Here is a 27,611-nt window from a genome sequence, read left to right on the forward strand (position 1 = left end):
ATTTGGCAGTGACGATGTGCTGAAACTGAACTGCGGTAGATTTCTCTGTAGATGTGACTAAAGCAGCAAAATCATTAAGGAAAAGCACATTTAGGTTTTGTTTGTTTTTATAGATTTTTCCATTTTTAATTTTAGAAAACTGTAACCTCTTCTGTCTCTCATTTTAAGGACAGTTATTTACATTTATATTTCTTTCTTTCAGTGAATTACATCACTGCTGACCAGGCTCAGCCACAGCTCAAGGACACTTCAGCACTATATGCGGCTGATTAATGTACTTTTCCATTTATCACTAGACGATCCTGCCAGCCAGCGATATGCAACCAAAACTGATCAAAAGCATGCACAAGACATGTTTCATTGTTTTCATTGTAAACCTTTATTACTATTTCAACAGTTTTCCATACAAAGGCACGTGTGGTGAACACTCATTCACAAAGATGAGATTGCATAATACAAACATTGTTGCTTATATAAACAGTATGCTATTCAAAGCTAAATAGATATATTTGATCTACATTTAAGGAAAAGGGAGATTTAGTGCAACTGATTTAATTATTTTAGACCACAATTCATGGTTTTCAAGCCTCTGGACTGATTTCAGAAGAGTGACTTTTTTTTGCTAGAGATTAAAAACATAATTTCAAGCTTATCCAGGCAGATAAGTAATTGTCTTGAGCACTGGGATGTGCATGATTATCAAAAGAATACATTTTCTAAATTAGGCCAAGATAGTCTCCCTTGAATCAATTGCAAAAGCGCTGCATAGACATAGATTGTCTAAAGTAATATTTAAAAGATTTGCATAGATTATCAATCGTAATAAAAAATTTGCCACTTCCCGAAAATTAATATAGAATGAATTAGGCCCTGATAGTACTTGCCTTATTGCATTTGGGTGCATGTGTGTGTGCGGGCGTGTGTGTCGCTGTGTGTTAATGTCAAGAACAGGAAATTAAGGCAGTGTTTGAAGCCAATGTATTTGTCATGTCTCACCCAAAGATGTATCATTACACTAAAGCAGGTAACTATTATGTGCCAAACTGCTGTGCCTCAACGACTGCTATAGGGAGCAGCTTTTAATAGTGTGGCATGTTCTGTATACACGCAGAGCTACTTCCTGCTGATCAAACACACTCCAACCATCAGGAATATTAAATGCTTGAGTCCACATTTACTCAGACTCTGGCTCATGGCTGCACAGTCGAAAGCTGCAAATATGAGATTCAATCCATCCACTGATGAAAATGCTGTATCCTGTCATCTGTCACACACTCACACACACATCCTGACTGTAATTTCTGTTTCACTATATTAATAACTGGAACGTCAGCACCTCATAAACCATTTCTCTTGATGATGTCTGAAGGAATTTCTGTAAACTGATGGCTCAAAACATAATCCAAAATAAATATGAAAAGGTTTTTTTCCCCTAAACAATAAAGAAAGGAAAAAAAGAGAACAGTTGCATAGAGTATAAAGACGACAGCTCACTCCTTCGCCATTGTGTCAGCTGACACACGGAGCTGTCCAATCGCAGTGCAGTATTATTCACTGCTGCCGTGGGTCTCACATTCACATGTCTTTTGAGTCCTAGCAACTATAACAAAAGAGAAAATGAGCAAAATATGGGCTACAAATCATCAAATACAACCTACATTAAGTGGAGCCTATGACAGCTGAGGACAGATTATATTCCTTCATGTCTAAACAATATTTTTTTACAATCAAATATAGGATAATAATTACAAAATTCAGTGCCACATCTACAAATAAAAGAATTAAGAGTCACAATTATCAAGCAGTTCCTCCAGCCTTCGGGCTGCTTATTTTCCAACGAGTCCCACAGGTTTCCATGATTGGAGTCCATGATGTTTGCTCAGTTAAAACACCAAAAGTCATTCACAAGCAGTCCAGGCTGAGTGTTGGTTCGAGCGATGCATCAAGGAGACATACACAGCGTTCCACAGTTATGGCAGGAATCACTGCCGGCTCGCATGCAGACAGCATCGCCATCCTCCGTGTTTACTCCAGCTAAAAGGCAGCGAATGAAGGAGGAGTCCCACCGTCCTCCTTTTGTGTGCTCTGTCCATTCTGGATCCCCCTGCACCAATCACATTTATCTAAAAAAAAAAAAAAAAAAAAGAATGAGTCAAAACACACCTTGAGGCCAATCATGTGAATGTCAAAACAATTATTTGAGACAATGGACTGTGAAGTCCAATTTATGTATCAAAAGAAGGCTTGTTCTCAGTGCTCTTTAAACATGAAAAAAATACTTATTAGGTTTTTCTTCCTTGTGTGTCCTAAATCTGGCCGAGTTAAGTACAGCTTCGTGTACCAGCCAAGGGGATTGAGACTGAAGTTGAAAGGCCTTAACAGGAGCCTGGTACGCTACAAGCTGCTAATACAAAGAGGAAGCATGTGACACACCCTAAGCTAGGCTAAGTTGGACTTCAGAAGACCATCAAACCCCCTTTTCTGTTACATTTTCGAGCAGCTCAGACAAGCAACTTAAAATATTATAGCAGGTCACCAAGTTCAGAATTAGCCAATAATGCGTCCATCTAGCTTAGATCTAGCTTAAATCAACAACCACTGCGCTAATTACCATTGTCTGAGCTATTAACAAGCATCACGTTAGCCTTGGCATTTAGCATTACGGTGTGAGGGTGCTCTCTGCCAGTGAGGAAAGAGTGGGGGCTGCAGGGAGTGGCTAACAGTAGAGGTTGGCGACATAAAAGGCAGTTTCGGGTATTGGTGTCGCTTTGAGTTATTGGCATCATGGTCTTGTTTTGTTGAGAGGACTACAGTGAATAAGCTTGTTAATGGTAAATTTACAGCCCCAGCATGTGGCCTAATAAAACCAGGGGATAGAGAGGATGATGAGAATGATTGCCATTGCCATTTTGTGTGTGTGTGTTCAGGAGGGTGTGTGCGATGGCGATGAGGAGGGGGGTGTAGTTAGAGAAAAGGGAGAGAGAAAAGTGGAAGGCGCCGGTAATTAAGAGTCTAAAAGAGTGTGAGAGAGGCGCACACTGCTCAAAGCAAACTTTGAGCCTGGATTCCTCACTTTTTATTTATGCATGAACCCCCCTCCTCCAACTTCACTCTCTCCCCCCCGCTCTTTACTTGTCTCCCCTTGCTGAATGAATAGCTATCGCAGTGCTACAGTGTCCCACACTGTCTAGCAACACCCTCCTGCATCCTCCAACCTTTTTTCAACAGCACCCCCCTCCAGTATGGTCCTGAATAGGGAGCCGAATTGAGCAAACAGTCAGGCTGTCAGCTCAATAGGAGGTCTGGCCGTGAACTTGAAGTCCTTCCCAGGCCCCGAGCCTTACATTAGGGTAGGAGGGGTGGAGATGGTTGGGGAGACAAGAGACGGTGGGGTGGGGGGATTGGTGGAGATGGGGGTTTGCAGCCAGACTTTTGGGGGCCCCCTACGTGCCAGTGTTGGGGGGACCCCTGCCACCGAGGTTCCCAAGCCTGGTGCTCTTGCAGGAGCAATGGGGGCAGGGTGCCCCAGCTGTCTGCTAACCCTCCCCTCCCCCTGTAGCACTCAGTCTGGGCAGGAGGGGTGCTGACGGTGGGGTTTGTGCAGGCGGGACAGTGTCTGCTCCCCTGCCAAAGCTCCTCTAGACCCTCACACACACTCGCACAAAGACGCACACATGAATACACCGATCCAGACACAAGCCGTGCCCACCCCCTCTCCTCTATCAGCTCGCAGGCCTCCCAGGCTTCTCATCATCTCATTAGCCAACGCCAGCCACTCCACTGTCTACTGTTTGCATTGTTTTGGGCTCTGCATAATTTACACAGTAAATTGAGAATGGCCTCGGCCCCCTTTGCTCAATCTACCACCTGTTTATAGAGGCCTGGCAGTGATTAGTGCACTTTGCGTTTGACACAGTTACCACAAGACTTCTCAGGAAAGCCAAGCGACTCCTTCGCTTAAGGCGGCATCGTCAAATATTCAAATTAATTAAGCTTAGTTTGACCTAATTGGGGAACTGGAATCATTAACAGTGTATTCTGTCTAAATACAGAAAATTAGTGATTTAATTTAAAGAACACATATATATATATATATATATATATATATATATATATATATATATATATATATATATATAATTGAACATTTTTGGCCAAATTATTTAAAAGAAAACAAAATTTGATGTTAAGATGTTTCCTGTCTTTGCCAAGTCTCCTTTGCTGTTTTTACCTTGACTTGGGGGTTGTGGCAGTTTCTGTTAGCCCCAGGCATCCTACTATAAGTTACCATTAGCACAGTCTCTCTGACCCACACGCCACAGACACAAACAAAGGGAGGTTTCTGTGTTAAGATGACAAAAGTAAGCATTGTTTACCAGCCATCTTACTTAATCAAGCCCAGCTAACGCTAATTGGTGTTTTGGTTTAAGCGGTTTTCAACGTTGGGAGCTCCCCGGTTGAAGAAATGCCGCACCACAACGAGCTCATGCAAGGAGAACAATACTCAACTTGTCTGAGCACCGACTGCCCTCCAATACTCACCACTCACTTAAAGAGAGACTTTTCAGTACTAAATCTGCCTATCATGCTCTTACAACTTCACCATCTTGTCTTTATTTTTTCTCTCTGCCTCTTTCTGCCTCTCTCCTGCTTTGTTTTGGGCTTTTTATGTGCTGCAGTGTCCCTGTAAAAGACTATGAATCATAACTTCCACTCAACCGATGTTGCCCACCTTGACATTTCTTTTGACCTCATTTAAAGAGCTGAAGGGAGATTTTTAGAATTATTTTAAAAAGCCATACCTCTGTCACAGATTACTGTCAAAATCATTAAATATTATATCACAGTTTTTTAGGTTCAGTGACTAAAATTTTCTTACTAAGCTGCTCAACTTATGGAGTAATCAGCTGTGCTTGTCTGTCGTCCAGAAGGCACGGATTGCATCGTAGCTCCAAAATGGCAGGCGCCGCCATGTCGGGGCAGGCATGTGAGGATGGCATCAGAATTCCCAAACGGGAAAGAAAAACTTGCGCTTCGAGGACAGATGCCCACTGAACGCCTCCTGAGAGAGGCATTGAGAGCGGAGTGATTTAATGTGTACGCACATACAAAACACGCTCCACCCACATCAACCCTCCCCTCCTTCCCATCAGCGCATCTCATGAGTCGTGCAATTAACAAACGTATCAGAGGCAATTAAAACGGAGGGTACATCACGCCGGAGAAGGCGCGAGGGCACGGAGAGATGGAGATATTGCGATATGATGGAGAGTCAGGGAGGTGCCAATAGAAAAATGAAGCATGGCGGGCGCAGTGGGTTTGGTGTGTTACCTGCGCTGACTGGTCTTCCCACTTCCATTTCATGCCAGCGTTGCTCTAAGATGGTGGCGCGGGCTGCGTTTCGCTGTACAGGAAAAAGGGGCAGTCTGCTGAGGATGGAGTGGATGAGGAAGGGAAGAGGAGGAGGGAAGAGGCAATGCAGTGGAGGGTGAGGAGAGAGGGAGGGCAGAATCAACAACAACCCCTCCTCCTTCTCTGTTTTTCAGTCTTCTTTTGCCAGCTTTCCTTCAGTAATGTGGTAGCCTGCACAGAAAACATAGATGGAGAAATCAGAGGGTAAAATTGAACATTTAAACTATGTAGCTTATCCACAAAAGCACACATGTACAGTTCACAAAAATATACAAACACACGAATGCACGCGCGCGCACACACACACACCTTTTCATGTCTGTTCTCATGGTACAGTCTGCCCCTGAGCATGCAAATGACTTTCATTATGTAAATGCATGCAAATCAGATCCAACCATCTGAGAATCAAGGGTGGGAAAGAAAAAAAAACTAGACACAGAGATTGAATAAAAGAAAGAAAGAGAAAAAGCGACAAGAGAAAAATCCTTTTGAGTGGCAGGAGGCGGTAAGTTAGGTAAACGCTCTGCTGAAAACAACGCCAGACCAATTGGGCAAACACGATTACCTTCTTTTATTGTGTCTATGACCTAATTTTTTCATTCAATTTACTGCATCCTTGTTTTTTACAGAATGCAATTTTTTTTTTCCAGGTTTTTGATGTTAAAGGCTTTTCCTGCATAAACAATATATCACCTAAAATTCAAGAACAGTTAATGTTTTAAATCCACCATTCCACCGCATACTTTGCATCTGACACCTGCAGTTAAGCATGGAAATAATGGAAATAATGTAGCATTTCAGCATCGATAGAATTATAAACAGTAGTTGAGTACTTTACATGCTCACCAGTTGAGCTAACTTGGATTTCATGTAGCAAATCTACTTTTCCTTAAGCCTTTAAGGCTGACTTAAAGTCTACACTCTAAATTTAAATAGTGTCTCTGCAGCATTTCTCTATGTTTCTATGTGCATCCGTGCAAAATAATAAGCACGACTAGCTTAAAGCAAGCCATTAGGTGGCTAAATGTCATTAACACTAACACAGAACAACCACTGTGGATTTCAGATGAAAGGGGGAATTGTTAATTGTTTAAATCAGCGTCTGTCTCTGCCACAATCCTTCCCTCAATTACCCACACCTGCACATGCAAACCTGGGAGTCTAAAACAAAAGTAGCACAGTGCAGCCAGCTTGCTAAGTTCAATATTCCCAAGCAGGTGGACTCTGTATCTTGCATAGTTCTTGAACCCTATTCAAAGTAATCAACAAAGAAAGCTGACTAATCGGTGAACGGACCATGCTGTCTGATTTTACTAATACTCTGAGCCAAGCAGAAAGGATCCTCCATTAGCCAGAGAGGAGGGAGCCAGCTTTTGTCTCTGGGTGTCAGTAGGGGAAGGCCACGTCTGAAATTGGAATAAGGTGGTAAAACCAGGGGTGACTTGGAGTGTGAGAGAGTTGGGGTGGGTAAGCAGGGAGGGGAAGGACTACAGGGGTGGGGTATTGCTGAATGGTGGCAAACCTCTCCTAATTGGCACTTGACATTTTTTTGCCATTGGCACTAGAGTGGGCCAGCTTTCAAGCCCTCTCTGGGTCCTTGTTGGAAAAGTGCCTTATGCAAATATGGCGAATGGGCTCTATTGTGAAGCCTCTGATATTAACAGCTCACGCAACAATGAAATTGTGTGCTTACTCTGGACTCGTAGGTGTGTGAGAGAGAGCTAGACAATGGGAGCGGGAGCAGCTTCAGTCTGAACAGACCCTCCATCGGATGCTTTGCCAAGTCATTTCACCAGAATGGGCTTTTCTGAGGACCGAGGCTCTCAGTAAAAGCTTTATTAATGACTGAAACAAACAAATGCATGCACTGTTTTGCTCTGGCTCTGAGAGTGTCTCTATTTGTACTGATGCTGAATGGCTTGATTTATTATGGTTGAAAATACTGAAGGTATGTACAGAAAAGGCTTCATTCTCTTTAAATGATAGTTCCCCTCCTAAAACATCAATGTCTCAGTTCTAAATGTGAAAATGTATTCATGCTTCTGTGCAGTGCCGCACTCCCTCTGATACTTCTTTCTTCTCCGTGTGCCCGCATTGTTTACCCTTAACTCGCTCCCTTGGGTGAGCACTGCTTGAGTTCTAAAGATATCTGCAGAATCCCTTCAGAGAAAACTTGGCATGGGAGAAATGTAGCAAAACTAAGCTTTGTTTTCAAATGCAGTGAAAATGATAAGAGGCCTGTGCTGGACAGCTCAACTAAAACTTCTAAGTCAACAAGGTCTGAGGCGCTCTTGTCTTCTGACAACGCAACACAAACGTAATTTTTACATCCATGCAACTAAAAACCAACAAGGAGACAAACAGAGCAAGTGGGTAAGACAACGACAGTCACCCCCCGTGTGGTCCGAGCTCAGTCAAAGTACACCTGTTACTGCTAAGTTGCCAAACTTAATCTCCTTTGTCTGAGGAGGCCCATTGACTTTTGCAACTGCCCAAGATACATTCATTTCTATGCGTGCATAAGGGGGTGGAGGGAATGCCAGTGTTGTAGAAAATAACAGGGTCTGTCCTTACACTCTGGCCCAACAGTGAAGCCATTTTCCAAGCCCTGTTGGTGTGTTCCGTCAAGAGAAAGAGAGGCAGAGAAAAGGGGCCAAGAATCACTGGGTTATTCAGAAAGCTGTCTGGCTGCTCGGACCCGGCAGGCCTGAAAGGGAGGCAAAGGGGTGCATTGTCCCTCAGTGACAAGTGGACTAGCTCTATTGACTGTAAAGTCTACTTATGGGGGGGCAAGTAGGACCCGACCACAATGGCTGTTTTTCTATTTGACACTTGGAGTCTAAATCTGCTTGCCCAGTGCATGAAAGCTAAGACAAACCCACCACCCTCCTCCTTCTCTTTCCTCTCCCTGGCTGCTTTCCTTTACATGCTTTCTCCTCGCGCCCTCTTTCTATTTCCAACACTGCCATGGGACAGAGAAAAAGAGAGAGCAAAGGCCCTAAGGTGTTTTTGAGGAACTCTCCTATCTTTATGCTGTTTTCAGGCAAGCATAAGCTAATACAGTTTCTGCACTAAGTTCCCTAGTGTGAAGTGTTAGTGATATAACTGTGCCACACACCGAGCCAGAACAAAGCATTTGTACCATGACATGCGTCTCCCAGGGCACTGCTTAGGGTATAAACACAATCTGTCCAAGACTTCAGTTCCCATTTAGACCCAACAGTGTAACTGACACAAAAAAGATGCAAAGGGAGAAAACTATTCTCCACAATGCACAAAATGTTTCTGCCTTACACCTGTTATATGCTAATTTCATAAATACAAACCACACCTGTGTAGATATACAGGAGTCTGGATATTGGGCACGCACAATCATTAATCTATCAGTTGCATTATGTGATAAAAAGCCCTACATACAACGCTGTAAAACTAAAGAAATAAAGGGGAAAAGGACATGTAGGGATGTAGCAACACAACAGAGAGAGAACCAGGTACTACTTTGCCATCCAAGAAGGTGACATCTCTGGCTGTCACTTCCTGTCAGGGCCCTCGTTCCTCTCTCTTACTAGCAGAGCCCAAAGCTCAAGTGTCACACTCAGCACCTGCAATGCAGCAGGCAGGCACAACCGCAGGGCTCGAAGAGATTGACATTGCGAGGTAAGGTTGCCTCACAAGCTTTTAGTAATTTCACTTCAGTCCTGCACAACTGTTTAGAATTTGTACCCTGTCAAGCTAAATATATCCAAACCCGAGGGTGATGTTTTAGCTGCACCACAATGAGATAGCACGCCACACGTGGAATTCGCTATGTACCACCAGAGCTTTGAGACCTAGGATACAATTCTTAGTGGCCTTTCTCAGCAGGAGTAACCCTCCAGCTTTGATGGGCAGAACAGAAATCACACCTTCAATCAGCCATCAGAGGCCTTGAGGTTGAAGATCTGATTGACCAATTACTCCTCACCATGAGTCCAGGCAAAGAACCTAAAGGCTGAGATTGTTCTCCTTCGCTCACTCGTGGATCTTGTCACTAGGGGTACTTTCTGCTTGATTGCCCCTGGACCACTCCCCCTCTGAACCCAACACGTACACACAGCAGCATTCAGTGAGATCCCATCGGGCCTTTCCACATGGTAGCACCTCATGCAATGGAGGCTTTGCCACGGCCCATTCACAACCAAGCCAACTGTCACGTCAAATCAAACAACGGCCAGGACCCCAAATTAAACATCTTTTCATGCAAAAGGAAAAAGGGAGTAGGTGGAACGAAGAAGAAAAAAAATCAACAACAGCTAACTTAACAAAACTGGCCTCAAACAAATTCTTGTCTGTGCGCTTAGCTGCCAGTGGGGCGTTGGGAGACCAGATTAACTCGGAGGGACCATTCTTAACTCACACAATCCAATCCAAGTTGGAACATATGTATAATTCATAGCACCGTATGCAGCTCAAAGGCCCACATTCTTTTCATATTGCATGGTCTCTTAATGCCAAAAATGCAAGCAGTAAGACTGAATTACATGGAGACAAATAAATAGAGCGTTGTCCAAACTAGCCAGTAAACTGGCAAGTCCTTTAGTCACTTGGTGTTGGCTAATCAGAGACCAGTTACTTTGGTGAATCGGTGTGGGGTTGTTTTTTTTTTTTTTTAGCAAGCTTGTCACTCCTAACCATGTGATACTAAGTCTAAACCCATGCATGCAGCCCCACACAGAAGGATCATGGGGCTTATTAGATTAAAAGTGATCCTGTTGTACCAACCTTACTGTTATGGATCACTGCCACTGGCTACAGAGAGCTAAAGGAAATATGTGTGGCAATGTCCCATTTATTTGTACATGACTAACAACGGTACCCAGCATTACGAGCTGCGGATGGATCAAAAAAGGGGCCTCAGACTTGAGTTTAACAAAAGGCACACACATGTATTCACACACATTCCATCACCAACAGATAAGACACAAGAAAAACATGCAGCCTACCTTTTGTTGCATCGCATTCCCGTCTTCTTTAAAATGTAGTCCATTTTCTTCTCTCATGTTACAATTCTTCTGGCAAAGTTTGCATTTTCTTGTAGGGAGGCGCATTTGGGGTCTTGATGCCTTTTCAGGAGTGTAATGGGATTCTTGTTACTTTCGGTTATCTAGCTTTATGAAGAATGTACATCACTCATACAGCTAGATAACCAAAGATAACAACCAACCCCTAAGGCTACCCATCCTCTCAATCTGCAGGCGAAGTAACATGGGCCAAGTTCTGACCTATAAGCAGAGGAGAGGGTTGTTAATTAAAACCTATTATATCATTATATGTCTCCACTGCTTTTTATAAAATGATTTTAAGAATTACAAACTAACTTGAGGCGGAGCTAAAAATCATGTCAAAAGTCTGATTTTAGGGAGAGAAAAATCAAAGAGCAGTTCATAGCATTTCTTTTGTGGCTTACGGCCTTTTTTCTTCGCTCATCCTACAGCAGCCCTTAAATGTCCTGACCCTTTATTTTATGATGTCATCATGTGGCTCCCTCTCTCCGCCTCAAACAACCTCAACCAATTGGAAACTTCCCTTTGTCCGCCAAAAGCTTTGATTGGCCTGTGAGTAACGCCTGTATATTAAAAACCCAACAAGTCAAACAATCAGCAAGAGGCACCAATTTAAAAAAAGGTTGCTGAGCAAGTCCAAACCAACTAAGGCTACAACCTTCCTTTCTCCAGCCCAGCGCCCATCCCTACAGCGCACCCGCCTCACCCGCTGACTAGCTCCATAGGAGGGTGATGGCTTCAAACACCGCCCCCTGCCATGACCCAAATGCATTTTTAAATTAAAAGAAGATCCCGGCTGTTTGACTACAAAAGGAACTGGTTTGTCTTCATTTAAATTATCTGATGCCAAAGCAGTCAGCCAATGATGGTGGTTGGCGCCAAAGCATAGATCGGGGGGGTTATTATATGTATATATATATATATATATATATATATATATATATATATATATATATATATACATACATATATATATATATATATATATATATATATATATATATATATATATATATATATATATATATATATATATATATGTGTAGAGAAAAATTCTCCTACATATCATGAAAGAACAAGTGCTAAACATACCCTTTAGTATCCAAATGTGTCCAGAGACCATGCAAAAACAAAACTAAACACACACAAAACAAATCTTATCCTACATGGCTACGGACTATGCTATAACACTCACAGACACACACACTCCCTTTCACACATGCTGTGGTGGCACATGGCACGAGGCCCCATCTAATTAAGGCTGCTCTGTGTGCCCAGATCCCTGTTGTGGCAGGCTCCTCCCCCACAAACGCCACCACCAAGTAAAGCTTTACTGACTGAAGGAAGATGGAGAGATATTGAGAGAGAATGAGAGACTAACTCAATATCCTCAGTCTTCATCGCACACCCAAACCTGCGAACACACAACCTGACTGGCATTACCAGAGATGGCTACATCTCCGTTACCAAATAACAAATCACCCGGCCATTGTTCTCCCTCTTGATTACAATTTACAGAAGGTCTTCTTTTTCTTCTTCGAATGCCTGAAAATATTTTGATTTCAAAGTATTTTGTTTCCATTTAGACGGCTGTCAGCATTACACTGTTCTTCATCAATGTCCTTTGTTTCAATCCACAAGGACAAAGCAAAGACCTTTAAAAGCAGAAACATGCCTTAGTTCCTAGATTGCTGCTTCAGTGGAGAACATACACACACACACCTAAATGTACCACATTTAGGTATGTGTGTGTGTGTGCTTTCAGATGTTCAGTAGATAACTGCAGAAAACATCAAACTACACACTGTGACTTAGAAATAAATACACACAGATACATGCAATCTCTCTCTCACACACATACACAAAAAATGCAATACTATTAATAGCTCATTTGATGTATTTTAGCTATAGTCTACATTAAGTGAATCAGAATATTTAAAAACTAAATGTTAAGATATAACTTCCACTTATTATTAAGTAGTCTTTTACAAAACTATTAGACTTCAGTAGGCTATTCTTTTAATGCAATCATATTTTACATTAATTACGGCTACAACAATAACCTAATGCTTTTTTTTATTTCTATCTAGAAAACTAGAAATGTTTTGCAGCATCAATTTAAAATAAAATAAGTATTGTTGTTTTCAATTTTAGTGTTTAGTAAGTTTTTTTTTAACTCATTAGTAATTCATGGTAATTATTCTGAATGCAGATGGTGCAATATTAACATTTAAATAAATATTTTTTTCATGATTTTCAAGCTGAAAAAGGAAAAAAAATCACGATTTTTAAAATGTTCAGACTGCATTGGATTATTTCAGTTATTTTTGCTTTTTCAGTCGTAGTCCCCTAAGTGCTGCATTCCATATAATTCTGTTAATCTCATACAATTGCATCATTTTGTCTTCTGCCTTTTTGTCCCTACAGTGTTTAGCTTTCATGATGTTATTATTAACACCATGTGTTCACAAAATGAAGTTTGTGAACATTAAAATATATATATATGTTCTTTAAAAGTTTAAATGAGCCAAAACCCCTGGTTTTAAGTCTTTGTTTGGACCCTTTTCTCCAAAATTTCAAAGCATGTTTAGGGCATAAATGGAACTCCAGCTTCTTGATCTCCATTATTTAAACAAACCTCATCAGGCCCTGCTATTGGCCAAAGATGAGCATGACGTCAACAAATCCTGTGCCTCTAATTGGGGAAAAAAATATGCAAAGGTGCAGAGCAGATTAGCAAGAAATGGATTCATATTGCAAAGTGTCATTGGTTCTCATCTGATTAAACCCGCGCGATAAGTCCTATTAAAACGTTTCATTTAATCGCGACTGAGCGACTGCATTTTGGAGGCAACAAAGACAATTGTGCAGGAGGGCAAAAGTATTTTACCCACATTTTAAGCCACTTTAAAGGATGAATACAGAAATAAACAGAGTGTAAGTCACACTGTGGTGAGGCAGGCCCACTGTGTCTGATGAGCATACGCACTGTTTTTGCAGTGATAGGGCAACTCGCCTTAAAATGAGGCTTTGCAGAAATTACGCAATTAATAGTAATTTCCACAACCTATGACAAAATCCTGTGACGTTTAAAATAAGAGCCCAGATTTTGACATGCAGCTTCGAGTGTCTTCATCTTATTCTTTGTTAGATTTTAAACTTGAGTCTGCACTTCATATATTTATTATTATCATTATTATTATTATTATTATTATTATTATTGTTGTTGTTGTTGTTGTTGTTGTTGTTGTTGTTGTTGTTGTAGATAAATACACTTGTATTTTTTTTTAAAGCAATTACGTCAAAATAAAACATATTATTCCATCAAACTTTGAAAAAATAACCACGGAAGCCTGAGGGTGATATGAGTGACAGTGAGAGCTGGTTATCCATATTACCTACAGTAAATCACGTGTTGTGAGGCCGCTGAATGTCTCTCCAGCGGTTCCTGGAAAAAAGAGACGATGATTTTACTCTTCAAAATGACTACAAAGCCTAACTGCCCAATTTTGGTTATTGTAGACTTCGTTTAACCAGCAAAGATCGTCAGAAAATTCTATTTTGTCACGACAAGGACAAAATATTTTTTTAAAACAAAAACTCCGATAGTAGGTGAAGTAAGGTGCACTGAGTGATACTTCAGCAGTAGTACTTTTGATACTTTGTTATCTGTATTTTTACAATAATGTACAACCTGCCATTTTTACAGTGGTGTCGCAAATATCTCTAAAATACACGGTGCATATGAACTTCATTTAAAGCCCTGTACAGAAATCCTCTCCTTATTTGTTCCACCCCACAGTTGCCAATTGTGTGTGTGTGTGTGTGTGTGTGTGTGTGTGTGTGTGTGTGTGTGTGTGTGTGTGTGTGTGTGTGTGTGTGTGTGTGTGTGTGTGTGTGTGTTGCTAGATAAATACTCTAAAGTTGCGTGGCCGATATATTTTGGCTTAAACTGGAAAATGAATCTGAATTTTGTGCAAAGGTTGCACAAAATCGTTGTTTTAAATTCTCCCCTCCTCCCTAAGCCTGCATACAAATTAATACCCTCATGTTCATCATGTGAAATATTTCATAATCTCCTTTTTTTCTTTTTGCTTCAAACCCCCTGAAAGCTCAACGGCCTCAGTTTTTCTCCCCTAATGTATCCGGGGGCGCACACGTGTTCTCTGTACAGGCCTCTCGGCGCACACGTGTGGACTGGATATTTGGCCTTGTGATCCCTTTATCCGCCAACCATGGGTGTGAACACGATCACTTTGTCTTATTACGCATGCATTGCAGGTCTGTGTGCTAGTAATCCTCATATCTGAGCCACATGGTAGCAAAGAGTCCTGCAAGGGCTTAATTTGGGGGGAAAAGACACAAAAGGATTTAATTTTTTCCCCACATCCTGATCGTGTCAAATTTTGTTGGGTTTTCGTGCCATATGTTGCCTGTCTCTGCAGCTCCCGCTTCTGCAGCAAACAGAGCTTGAGAAGTGACCCTGCTAAGTGCCTGGAGGTGTGTATGAGAAATGAAATCAAGGCTGGAAGCGCCTTTTGGCCTGTGTGGCTCTCTGTGAATCGCTTTGTATGAAGCCTGCACACAATGCGTCATAAAGGCTGGGTCTGAAAAAAGAGTACTTTTTCTTTAAAACAGAGACAAACCACTTCAAATTAGAAGTTGCTCTTTCACACACGTATTCCACAGTGCAGGTTTGTTTCCACATGTTTTAGCTGTTACTTTCCACCTGTGCACTACTCCATATTCTACTAAGTGAATCAACCCATAATTTTTCTTTCTGAAGCTTTCAATATCGATTTGTATTTTTTTAAGCACACTGAATTAAGAGACAAAATGTCATGAACACTGAGTTGCCACTTGGTTTTCCTCTCAACAGCTGCCATTGTGAGTGAAACATCACCTCCTACTTTACCCTCATCAGAGCATCAAAACAGAAACAAAAATAACGGTAAATTCAGAGCCCAGGACCTGCTGCTCAAACACACAGCGCCCATATTCGCCTGCTGCTGACACATCCAGCCTGTGTGCATCCTGCTCCGTTATGCGTGCAGATCGGCGGCGTGCACGGCGCGGATGCGAACGGTCTTTCCTCCGTGATTTTCGCCGCTAATCCCCAACCGCTTTCACCTTCCCCCCTTTGGAGAAAACACAGATTATATTGATACTCACGCCGTCGCCTGGGAGTCTCCGCGGCGTCCGCTCTCCAAAATCGAGAAGCGTGCGGCTCGGGAGATGGAGACCAACTGAGTTGCCGGAGGCTGGACCGCACGGTCTTCATGGCTGCGGCTGGCCGTGACGTCTGCCTTGCTCCATCCATTCAGCTTCCCTCGGACGGGTTTTCCCCCTGTTTTATTATCATCCCCATTATTTCTCTCGGAGGTGGATCTCGCCTCCCCCCTTCCTCCCCGCGCTGTCCCCGGTACTCGCCATTCCTCTCGTCAGATGCAATATGAACTCAAAACATGCCTGCTCTAAAGACATATAGGCTACCACCACCAAGGCCCTCCCCTTTATGACACGATGCAGGTCTGCTTTTTTGTCTCCACCCTCTAAAAAAATGAAAGCATAAGTGGTCTTGAATAAGGATTCAAGCTCAAGTTCTGTCCTCAATGATAAAAAAGAATCCTCGAAACTAATAATCTGAGTTAGTGTAGAATGGCTTTATTCGACGTCATATTTGAGACTACAGATACCAAAATCTTGGCAACACTCCTTATATTGCATGACATTTGGTCATCATATTAATAATCAGTTCTCTAATTGATTATAAACTGGTATCATCAGCTCAATCAAATATTCAGCATCGTCTCTGCTGTCTCTATTTCAGGTCTATTTAGTTTCACATATCAAGGGTGTCGTTGTGAGCGTCGTTTTGGACCATGTGGGGATTATAAAAAGTTTCGTGTAATCTTGTCTGGCTACTAGTATTCATTTGACACAAAGCCCCCGGCGGAGACTGCGGCCTCCGCTCATGCCTGGATCAAGTGCGCACATCCACTATTCTCATTGTCTACGTCTTTGATACAGAGGAGTCCAGGAATGTGACCAGGGGGTGAAGACCGTGCAAATCAGCTTTTACTGTCACCGCCGAGCCCAGAGCCCGCAGACAAGAGCCAAGAAAGGGGGTCTGGGTCACTTGATTATCATAATAATTAGATCGCGGGGATAAAAATCTCCTTTGAATAAATTACTGGTTCAATAGGAGGCGCGACTGCCAAAGAGACAACTTTGTCAGGCCCGGGTTTGTTGTCAGGGGGTTCTCCCTGCCTACCAATGTCCCGGGCTCCCCTTTTCTTTCTCTCCAAATTTTGGACGCTTTCCTGGAGATCAAACTCTAAATACGGCTACTGTTTCTCTCCTCCCCTCCTCTCGCCCTCGCCGATGCCTGGTTACCGAGTTCGGGCAGGCAGGCAGGCAGGCTAGTCTCGAGCTCTCGAAAGCAAGAGTGGTTGGTGGTGGCTAATGGGCTAAGGACCGGGCACAATAGGTTGGGTGCACAATCCAGCCGCCCGCCCTCCTCCTAACCCCCATCACTTCTCCTCCTCCCCTCCATCAACCCTCTTATTCCATCGGCTGCATGGGAACCCGGACACCGAGGTGCACCAGGGGCCGCTCAGCATTGTGGTGGCACATCCCAAGTTCATTAGCACCCATCAGGCCATTCCTGCAAGGCATAGCAGTTAACCCAGCCTCCCACCACCACCACCACAATCTCCTCCCCCCCAACCAGTTTACTCTGCAAAGACTTTATGAATTTCTCTGCTGGTTAACCAGTCTTGGATTGCAGATTAATTAATATGCAAGACTGAAAAATAATCACAATTTTGAACTGCAAGTTTGGTGACAATAGACTAACAGCAGAGTAGTTTTTTTTTGACCGGATTTATAACTTTTTATGACTTCAGCTGCAGCCATAAGGCAACTAAAATGTAACTAAAATATTTAATGTAATATGTTCCTTATTGGAATATAGTCACAATAATGCCATAACCACCAAAGGAATCACATCTTCTGCTTTATTAAGAAATTAGAAATGCCATAATGTTAAGATGTGCCTCTACAAGTTAAAGTTCTGTATTCCCTACTACCAGTAAGACTGCCACAACACACAAAGCTGTTTAATGAATTTGTGCTTGTTAATGCCAGTCAGCATTTTCTTGTGCAGCTGGTCATTTAGGTTAAAAACAGTATACCCATTCAGTGTTTTACTGAGGTAGGGTTTGGTTTTCACCTGGTACCAGAACCATTTACCGGATCAGCTCAACTCTTTATGCGATTCATATAATAGATCTGCGTCTCTTACAGAAGCAACATGAGTGTGACTGGCAACTCTGCACCCGAAATACACCACAACGTCAAATGACAGGAAAAGAAGCCGTAATTAAAACATGTAGGAACCGTCAGTGTTCTGCTCAATGCTTCCTACCCCCAACGCAAATATGACACCATTTGGAAGGATGTGTAAAATCCTGCCAGCAATCTTAACAGAAAACTGCAAAATATAATGAACTCTGAAAAAAATTAATTTGTCTCTTATAGTCATAACCAACAAAACCAGCGTGTGCACAAACATCTTTTTACATGCTTCTTGGTTTCTAATAAAAGGCGTGTGCATGTGTGTGTGTTCTAATTTATTTATTTTCTGTACTATAATCTAAAAAGATCACTATGTTGCATTCCCACCTGTCAGGTGTAGCCTATTGCTCTGCATTTGACTGACAAGTGTTTTGTTTTTTTGTCCATCCTTTATGAGGTCTCCTAAAGGCTCCACTAGTAGCAGGTATATTCAACTTCAGAAAAAAGAAACAGATTTTGTGCTTGTTTTTATGTTTAAAAGCATTAACAAGATTAGACAATATTACTAATAACTGCCATCTGAGAGCATCGTCCTGTCTTGCGTTTGTCTTTTTCTTTGTTTACATTTGGATCCGACATTGTGTGTTTAAACCAGCAGCAGGATGTGTTTACAGCCCACACACATTCTTCACTGAGCTAAAAAGCCTCCGTGAGCCAGTTTAGCTGCTGACCAGCATGTAAAAGACTATCATGAATGAAAACCAAGGGCCAAAAAACAAAGAGAGAAAGAAAGAAAAAAATTGGACTCAGGGAACAGCGCAGGGATACAAAGTAGTATTTGGGAAATGATCCAGAATTTGAAAAGAAACTGTTTTTGCTGGCTCTTTTGTCTTTTTATACTCTTTGTGTAAAGGCTTCATGTATTTAAAGATCATATTGTATAGATAAACATCTTAGAAATGACATACACGCCACAAATGAAGCATTTTGTCTTTTTCAGAAGTGCATTGTTTGGGTAATTTATCATCAAGGATAATACACAATGTGCAGGATTCGCTGCCTTCAGTGTAAAACGCTCAACATTACACTAAACACAAATACAGATTAATTTTAAGAACACAGCATTTTTTAAAGGTAGCACCCTATCCAGACCCCCACTCTCATCTTTCACATGAAACGTGAAAAGACTTTACACTTCCTCCATGTTAGTATAGTTTAGGATTTTAACACTTTAATCCATTTGTCCAGTCTGTTCAGAACCAGTGATAATGTTGAGCTCTTAATTGCCCCTGTTCTTTCCATGTATTTCAGCACCAGGTAGATATTAAATATTGTGAATAAAAATCTTGATTAAATCATGCGACAGCATATTTTTCTCCAAGACTTTGCAGGAGATGCAGGCAAACATAAACCAGTTCATCTGAAATCGGGTTCGGATGCATTCATACGGCCACATGTCGTTTTGTCTGTGTTGCATTTGTTTCATTTATCATATCTTTTTATTCACGGTTTGACATGGAACAAATGACTCTTTAGAACAATGAAAAGCTGGACGAGAAGCGTGAATGTTTGATTATAGTGAAATGACTAGAGATCGCAGAGGCTTTCCACGACAATCCAAACAAAGAAACATTACACACTACAGACTCACAGCCTCAGACTCTGTCGTTTATGAGTTTTATCTTAGAATATGTTGTCCTACACAGAGTTAGAAGGGATCTCCTGTATTTTGGGCTTCAGCTATCTACATGATTGTGTCCAAATCATAATGAAAAAAAAAATCATTTTCCAAATCTTGCTACCTGTTGGGCAGCTGCACAGGCACTGCAGAAGCTCATGTTGTCATCCCAGTGCTCTGATTGACCATCTCCCAGTGTAACATCCCAGTATTCCCAGTACATCAGTGTCCCAGTGTCAGAGACGTGCTCTGCAACTCAAGGCTTTGGATCTTTTGTCCCTCAAAATCTGCCCATATTGTTGCAGCTCTGTGGGGGCCAAACAGCCTTCTTGTGCCAAACCAGACAGGACCCCCCCCCCCCCCCCCCCCCCAAACCAACACCATCACTTGCACTCACACACATATATACACCAGCTTCTTTCTAAATAGTTCATTTAACTGGGAGCAGTGGTGGAAAATGAAAAACTAAAGGTGTCTCGTGGTGAACAGAGACAAAAGGCAACGTATTGCATTACATAAATACTAACATCTCTACTGCAGGACATTAAATTCCGCAGATCTGGGTCATAAATATTTCTGTCAAAGGTCAAACCTTTAATTTTTCCCATGAGAGCAAGCGCTGGCTTTTCTTTTCACAATTAAACTTTAGTCAGCTTTTTAATTGTCTTTGATTCTTTGATTAAAAATAAAATCTACAATCCTCAAAATAATTATTCACGTGCTGCCATTTTGCATTTCCACTCTGCTTGCATGCATTGCGTGAGAGGAGCTACAGGCTTGGACGGGCGTCACTGAGTTGCGGCTGCAGATCACCCCACTCACCTCGAAGTTAGAGCCTCCTTTGGCATCCCTTTGCACCTTTTTTTCTTTATTAAAAAATCACCCGGGTAGCAGAGCTTCACTGCGGCGCTGAGCAGGAAAAGAAACTGGCTTTTGTCGGTGCCTCAGATAAACGCGGCCTGTTTAAAAAAAAAAAGTGTCCCACTCTTTCTAAATGTTACATAAAGCTCCAGCAGGATCCCCGTCAGATGAGCGTCTGGAAACAAGAGAATGGATCGTTTTTGTTTTTAGAAATGAAGACAAAAAAAGGGGCATCCTGCAAAGCATGCAGCAACAAAAAAACATGGCGGATTGAAAAATCTCCCACGCGAGAGTCATTACGCCTGCAATTAGAAAGTCATTTGCATAAATGCTAATGAGTCAGAAATTCATGTCGGCACTGGAGAGAAACGAGGGGATTTTTTTTTCATGTGGCCTTTGAAGAGGGAGAAGGATTTTCACACGGATGCTGGAGGCCCGAGGAGGCTTTTATTTTCCCAAATGATTAATTTTTAGGTTGAAAGTGGCCGCCGTCAGATTTTTAAAGCGTGCTGTTTGAATTAATGATTTGCAGGCGTTAAGATTCAGTCAACACCGTTTTGGTTTTGCATTGTGCTCCAACAGACACTGCTGCCTTCTCGAGGCTTCATATGACGAAAATTTATTCTGGAAGTGACAGCTCTCAAGTCAAGTTTAACACCACAAATCATCACCAATTAATAGTTTCTCATCTCTAGACTCATCTTTTAGTTCTGTGAAGATTTTTTTGTTTCTCTTTTTTCTTTAATATATGCAAATCTGCATCATCTGCATGTAATTTGCATAACAGTTTATGGCTTTGAGTGTTTTAAATCGGGTGTCCATTGTTTCATGAAATGATGTTTTTACAAGCAAAATTGACAAATGTTGTAATATTTACCATCGTACATTTCCAGATGCAATAACTTTAATAAATTAGAATAATACCGTACATTTAAATAAAGCTCCTGTTTAGTCAATCCTGTATTAGGAATATATAGGCCACTACTCACATCTAATTAAAAACATAACTTTGTCATTTTCAGTCCATTTAACAGTGCTTACAAAGAGCCATGGTTCACTGTTTCTTTTACCATCCTAAAGGAAACGCTGGTTTTATTTAGTTAACTTTTTCTCAGCTCTTTCTGGTGACCAATCCCTTCTGCAAGGTTTATCAGATGAAACAAATGGTTTTATTAAAGGCAACTAAGTCATTTACTAATGCCTCGTGTGTCTGTTATAGAGCAATATAAGATCAGTAGTTGCTATCAGACAGGCTGAAAGTGAATTATGAAGTCTTCTGACTCCCTAAAAATGCACAAATTTCGTGTTATATTTTTTTTCCCAACGTATAACATGCAAAATACTTGTTTTATGTCCTTTCCCCCCCTTTTTTGCACTAAGCGATTTGTCATGACATTGTTTGCCTGATTAATCAAAATCCTAAAAAGGCAGCTGTCCTGCTGGAGGAAATTGTCCCTGTTAGGGAGCTTAATGTGTGTTTTTTCTTTCTTTTGTTATTCCTTTATTATTATTAACAGATTATAACCAATGTAAAAAAATGAATATTCATTAACATCAATAAACCCAATAGTTGGATCTTAGAAAATATTGACGACGAACTCGAAACGGTGTAGACGCAAAAATGAAATCTGTAGTAGAGTTTCGGATGTCCTTGAATAAAGTGACAATAAAGTGAAGTATGGAGTGTCTTCATGCCTCGTCTCTTTTTGTAAAAGCACATGTCTGTTCTCCTGAGCAGACGGTGAATGGTGAGTGAAACTTGTTGAAGGCTCCTGGTGCAGCTGCTGAAGCTTGGTGTGACTTCTACCTCCAGCAGCAGCAGCAGCAGCCCCGCGGGCGTGTCTGCACGCGTGTTTCAGTGGGTCACGGCTGCAGGAGAAGGATTTACTTCCTTCGCTTTAATTTTTTTAAAATCAGTTCCTGGGAGTTTTGCCACTGACGATGAGATGACGCTTAATTAGAAATTAATAGGCTTGAAGCTTTCGCAGTTCGGGCATGCGCAGTAAAGTTGTGAATCCACAATGACGTGCACGACGAAGGAAAAAACGGGGTTGGCGGGTTACGTGTGGAGGAATGAGTCATGTGTGTGTGTGTGTGTGTGTGTGTGTGTGTGTGTGTGTGTGTGTGTGTGTGCGCGCGCGCGCGCGCGCGCGCGTCTACAACACAGATTATTTAGATAATAAATTAATTTATTGTCTAAGAATGTTGTATAAGAGCATTTATGAAACACTGCAATTTGGGATACACCCTGCACCTTTCTTTCTTTTTTTCTTCTTTCATACATTTCAAGAACAATGACTCAAGTGCAAAATAATGACAATACATCAAAATACATTTAAAATCATCGTTTTTCTATAAGCGTTCCTTTAAGATTACTCATTACTGACTGGAGACCCACATCACCAGAGTGGATGGGCTCGACCTTTATTAATCATAATAATGACAAATGAGCAAGAAATATTATTTAGAAATGATGCAGTGACAGAGAGGATGAGGTTTTTGTTGACTGCGCTGGCTGTAAAGATATCCGTCATTTCACTAACCTAAAATACACCCTTAAATGAAATGACTATTTTGGAACAATTAAGGCGCTGTAGTCTGCTTTCAAGAACTCTGAAAGCGACTGCCTGAATCTTATAGTGGCTTTCTAACTTTACTTGTTTCTATATTTAAGGATTGATGACGAATGATTAAAAAAGAGAAACAGCTTCCACTCCTTTCACTTTGCAAGAAGAGAAATTAGATCTTGAAGCTTCTCTAACTCTTTTTAAAAGATTTTTTTAAAGTAAAACACAAAGAGGGAGCATAAAAACAAAGTTGTCAGTCCACAGCAAATCTTAATATCACATCTCTGTTCTCGGGTGTCGCTTTATTTAAGCCCCTGTTTAGGCCTTTTTGCTTCCTCTGTGCTCGCAAAGTGCGAGAAGACTGATCCACTAAAAGCGGAGATTTAAGGGAACATTAATTCACTCAGATTATGGTGAGTATAAGTAGATTTATTTTGTTAAGGTATGTCGTAATTAAATGACCTGTTAACGTTTATTCACAGCAGTTTCCAGGTCAGGAGAGCTAGAGCTGATACCTAGAAACATTTTATGGGAGGTGTTCAGAGAGTGATCTCTAAAGCCACCAGATTAAGAACATAAATGGTTGAATAATAAATAAAATCAACAGAACAGTGAAACGCGGGCCTAATTTTCCAAAAACAAAAAAAAATGTTCTGCTGCTGAACTGTTTTGATTGGCTGCCACCTCACCGCAAGAAAGAAATATAAATCAAGCCAATCGGTGATGACCTGAACTGATCACACCAATTCACTTGGTTATAGTGAATAATAAGCATGACCTGTGAAAAGCTAATGCACACTCTGCTTTCATTTTCACACGTTGACTCAAACGGGCTCGCAAAAACAAACCCAGTAATACCTGAAAAATACACCTGCCAGATACACCTGAGATTAATAAAGGAAATATGCAGCTCAGATTTCCTGCTGTGTGTGTGTTCGTTTCCCAGAGTTTGAAAGAAAATCCTGAACACTAATCATCTCACTGTATGAAATAAGTCACACATTTAATGACAGCAGAATGCGCTTTCGGTAAATGTACGTTTGTCCGCATATTTTCTTCAAAGACTGACTGGATTGTCGGTACACCTCCTATGAAGAAATGTAAACCCTGCAGCTCCACAGGGAGACGCAAAAAGGAGCCAAGTTTACAGATCTGTGTAAAACAAATCACTTGATTCTTTTCTTCTGACATTTTTAATATTTTTTTCCCGATTCAGTGCGTCACTGTGGTCATTTCGGGACGTCATATGTGACAGAAGAAGAAAACTAATTGGTACAAATAATTTAAGTAAAAAAACAAAACAAAACGAAAGAAGACAAAAGTCCAGTTTTCAAAGAGTTCGTAAAGATCTGTGCTTAAAATATTGAAATGACAATATTTTTTTTTCTTATTAGATACGATGAGCCCAAAAGTGTGACTTTTTCCTTCTTCTTCTTTAAAATATGACTTAACTTGTTTACATATCAGAATAGATATCTGTTTGTTCTGCGAGATGTTTAAATTTTTGAATGCGAAGTATTCGGATAAATCGGATGTCACCGAAATCAAGAGTTAAAAGTATATAAACGTTAACAACCAGAGGAAAGAAATGTCTTTGGCGGATTACTGATCGAGGAGGGAAAATGAATGACTCTCTCTCTCTCTCTCTCTCTCTGTCTCTGTCTCTCTCTCTGTCTCTCTCTCTCTCACACACACACACACACACACACACACACACACACACACACACACACACACACACACACACACACACACACACACACACAATTAGACACGCGCGCGCGCACGAATGCATGGCGCATTTGCATGTTGTATCCCACGGTGGAAATTACAATAGCGAGCAATTAATATGCGCATAAATTAAAAGTGAGAGGGGTTTCTGAATTCCAGGAACAGGCGGTCATCCAAAGAGGAGGAGAGAGGAGAAAAAAGAGGCTCTGTTCACACGGGACAGCAGCAGCAGGAGGAGGAGGAGGAGGAGGGAAAAAAGGAGGAGAGGCAGGATTGAGGAAGAGGAGGAAATAGATGATGGATGGAGTGGAGGAAAAGAGGAAAGCGGTGAAGAAGGAGAGGTGGGGAAGATGGCAGGATGACGTGCCAAAGAGAAATGAATAGGAGGAAGAAGGGAAAGAAGGAGGAAACGATGCAAGGAAGTAAAGCGCATTAAAGGGAGAAGATGTACAGAGGGGGGCAGAATATAGGAAATCTGAAAATGATTCCTTTATGATGTGTTTCGTTTGACAAGAGGCATCAATGTGTGTATTCTGAATGTATTATTTGAAAACAGTTACACAAGTTTTTCCACTTATTGTTATTATTATTATTTTAGTGACTAAAATGATTAATGGTTAAATGGAAGTGGTGCTGAAAAGTGGTGAAAAGATTTTTTTAAAGACCCTAACAGTAACATTAAAAACAAGGTATTGTGTATCAATATGTAGTCTAAATAATCCTTTATCAATAATCAATTTGGAAGACTATAAAACACCAGTATGCACTCTCATCCCCTGCACCAGTCTGTCATCATGTTTTTACATCATTTGCTTTTAACAGGAAGCCCAGTAATTACACACACAGCAGATTACTGGTCATACTCCAAGTCCCCAGCAGCATACACCACACTCCAGCAGATTTGAAGTGCATACTGTATACAAAAAGGCAAACCAGATGGAATTTATGAAAGTTTTCATTTTAGCTGTCTTTATTTTCGTCCAATGTAATGTTACAGATCACCACCCCACACACCAACGAAACCACAACCAAATATCAACCAAACATCAGATCATAATGATGAATAAAAGCCACGTCCCTACAGCCTTCCCCAAATATTAAACACAACCATATAGCCTTGATGTGTTTATGAATTGGTCTGCAGGGCATTTTAAAATGTTTTGGACCCAACAGATATCACAGGAGGGGATGCATTGGGTAGTGTGAGATGGAGGCAGATGATTCAGCCCTGGAGCACGGCCAAAAGAAGAAGAAGAAGAAAAAGAAACTGATTAACTTCAGGAGAAGATGTGTATAAGGGTAAAAAGTGTGGTACGTTTACTGTGTCTGACATCCACACTTGATGGAATTGAGTCTCTTCCATCTATGAGAAGTGTAAATGTTTGCAGTGAAAAGGCTCTACAATCAAAAGAAAATGTCTGTTTAAAGCGATTGCAGCCAGTGTGAAGCCTTTACGTTTTAGACAGTTTATTTGGAAAAAACCTTTTTGTCACCTGATCTTTCAAATTCTTCATGAATTTGTGCATTTCATAGAGAACCCATTTAACACCTGAGGTCCCGTGGTCCTCAAGGATCCGATTAACTGTTTGGGAAGTTGGTGAACCTCTTCATCATTTTCTCTTCATCAAAGGACCCCTTTGGGTAAGGCTTTGTTTGGGAACTCCTTGGGAGCAAACACTGCCTAAGAAAACCCTTAAAGATACTTCAAAGTACCCTGAGGGACCCTCTAAAATAAATAGAGTTCATTAAAGAACAAAGCGGATGGAGGAGTCCATACACGTACTTAGTTTCTGGAACAATCTGTTGATTATCCTAAAAAAAATAAAGATTATCCTTAATGATCTATTACTATTTTACATGTTTTTCTAAGCAGGATGCATTTAAAATCTGCACATTTTTGGCACCAACCAACCACAAATCAGCTTTAAAACAAGCAGTGAGAAGGCAGGGAGGTAGACACAACAGCAGACATTTGTTGCATTGCAAAAATAATTAGAAAAGTCCAGAATAAATAAATACACAAAGGGAAGGCTGAGATGGCTCCTATCACCTTTTTGCCATACATGATACTGAAGCATGTAGAAGACAAGGCGGGCGCTTGAGAAACATTTAACAGCAGGTGTAAACTGCCCCCTATTGGTGCTTTTTTCAGTTCAGTCCATTCTAAGACTAATATCTCCCTCTAGTGGATGTATGGCTTTACTACAACACATCGTCATTTCATTCACGAACTGCTGAGAAAAAGTAATAAATGCACATGTAATTTCCTTATGGTTTATATCTGTAGTGCTATCTCTACTAATGCTAAAAATATTATCTATATACTACTCCGAATGACAACTACTAATACTGGCGTCACCAGAACTTCTGTTGTAGCTCCAGTATGAGTAGGGGATCTGCTTTCCTTTCAGCTTGTAGTCTGAAACCAGATGCTCATGCCACGATGAAAAGATTCTGCACACCAACAAAATTAGATTCATAGTATTTTTATGTAATTTCATATAGTACATAGTTAGGTTGTCAATTTCTTGGATTAAGACACAATCTTTGTAGTTTTGCCTCTGTCTGGATTTTAAATCAATCAATGTGTGATTGAAGTGCAGACTTTCAGCTTTAATTAAATAGCTTTTACAAATATAAATGTAATCTAATGCAATCTCAGAAATGTGTGGTCAGGTGAAGTCTGTGCACCTTATTTAATGACAAAATTGAGCAGGTATCGTATAAGAAGTTGATTCAAAGTGTTGAATTTGTACTCTACAGCTTTGCATTGTAATTTAAAATATGAAGAAAGCCCGATTAGACTTATTCGATTAGAATGATGGGAAGAAAAGTATAGAGAGGGGAAAACAACTCATGATCTGAAGCATACCACATCATGAGCAAAACATGGTGGGGGCAATGTTATGGACAGGATGGTGTGATGGCTGATAGAAGTCCAGGATAAATTATGGCACATGCAGGGCTATACTCTCTGCTGAAATTCAGCCAAATGCTGCAAAGCAAAGAAAGGGGATATTC

The 27,611-nt window shown here is 41.0% G+C and overlaps 1 long non-coding RNA gene across 1 annotated transcript; it reads right to left on the reverse strand.

Moving 5' to 3' along the window:
* Positions 1–355: 355 nt before the first annotated feature.
* LOC308405413 lies at positions 356–10,551 on the reverse strand. The gene is made up of 3 exons (XR_013973326.1): positions 10,395–10,551; positions 5,332–5,583; positions 356–2,123 (listed from the first exon to the last, which is right to left on the reverse strand). It is a non-coding gene; the product is annotated as an uncharacterized lncRNA (long non-coding RNA).
* Between the last annotated feature and the right edge of the window lie 17,060 nt (positions 10,552–27,611).

Source organism: Rhamphochromis sp. 'chilingali' (genome assembly GCF_963969265.1).
Source record: "Rhamphochromis sp. 'chilingali' genome assembly, chromosome: 11".
NCBI classification, from domain to species: domain Eukaryota; kingdom Metazoa; phylum Chordata; class Actinopteri; order Cichliformes; family Cichlidae; genus Rhamphochromis; species Rhamphochromis sp. 'chilingali'.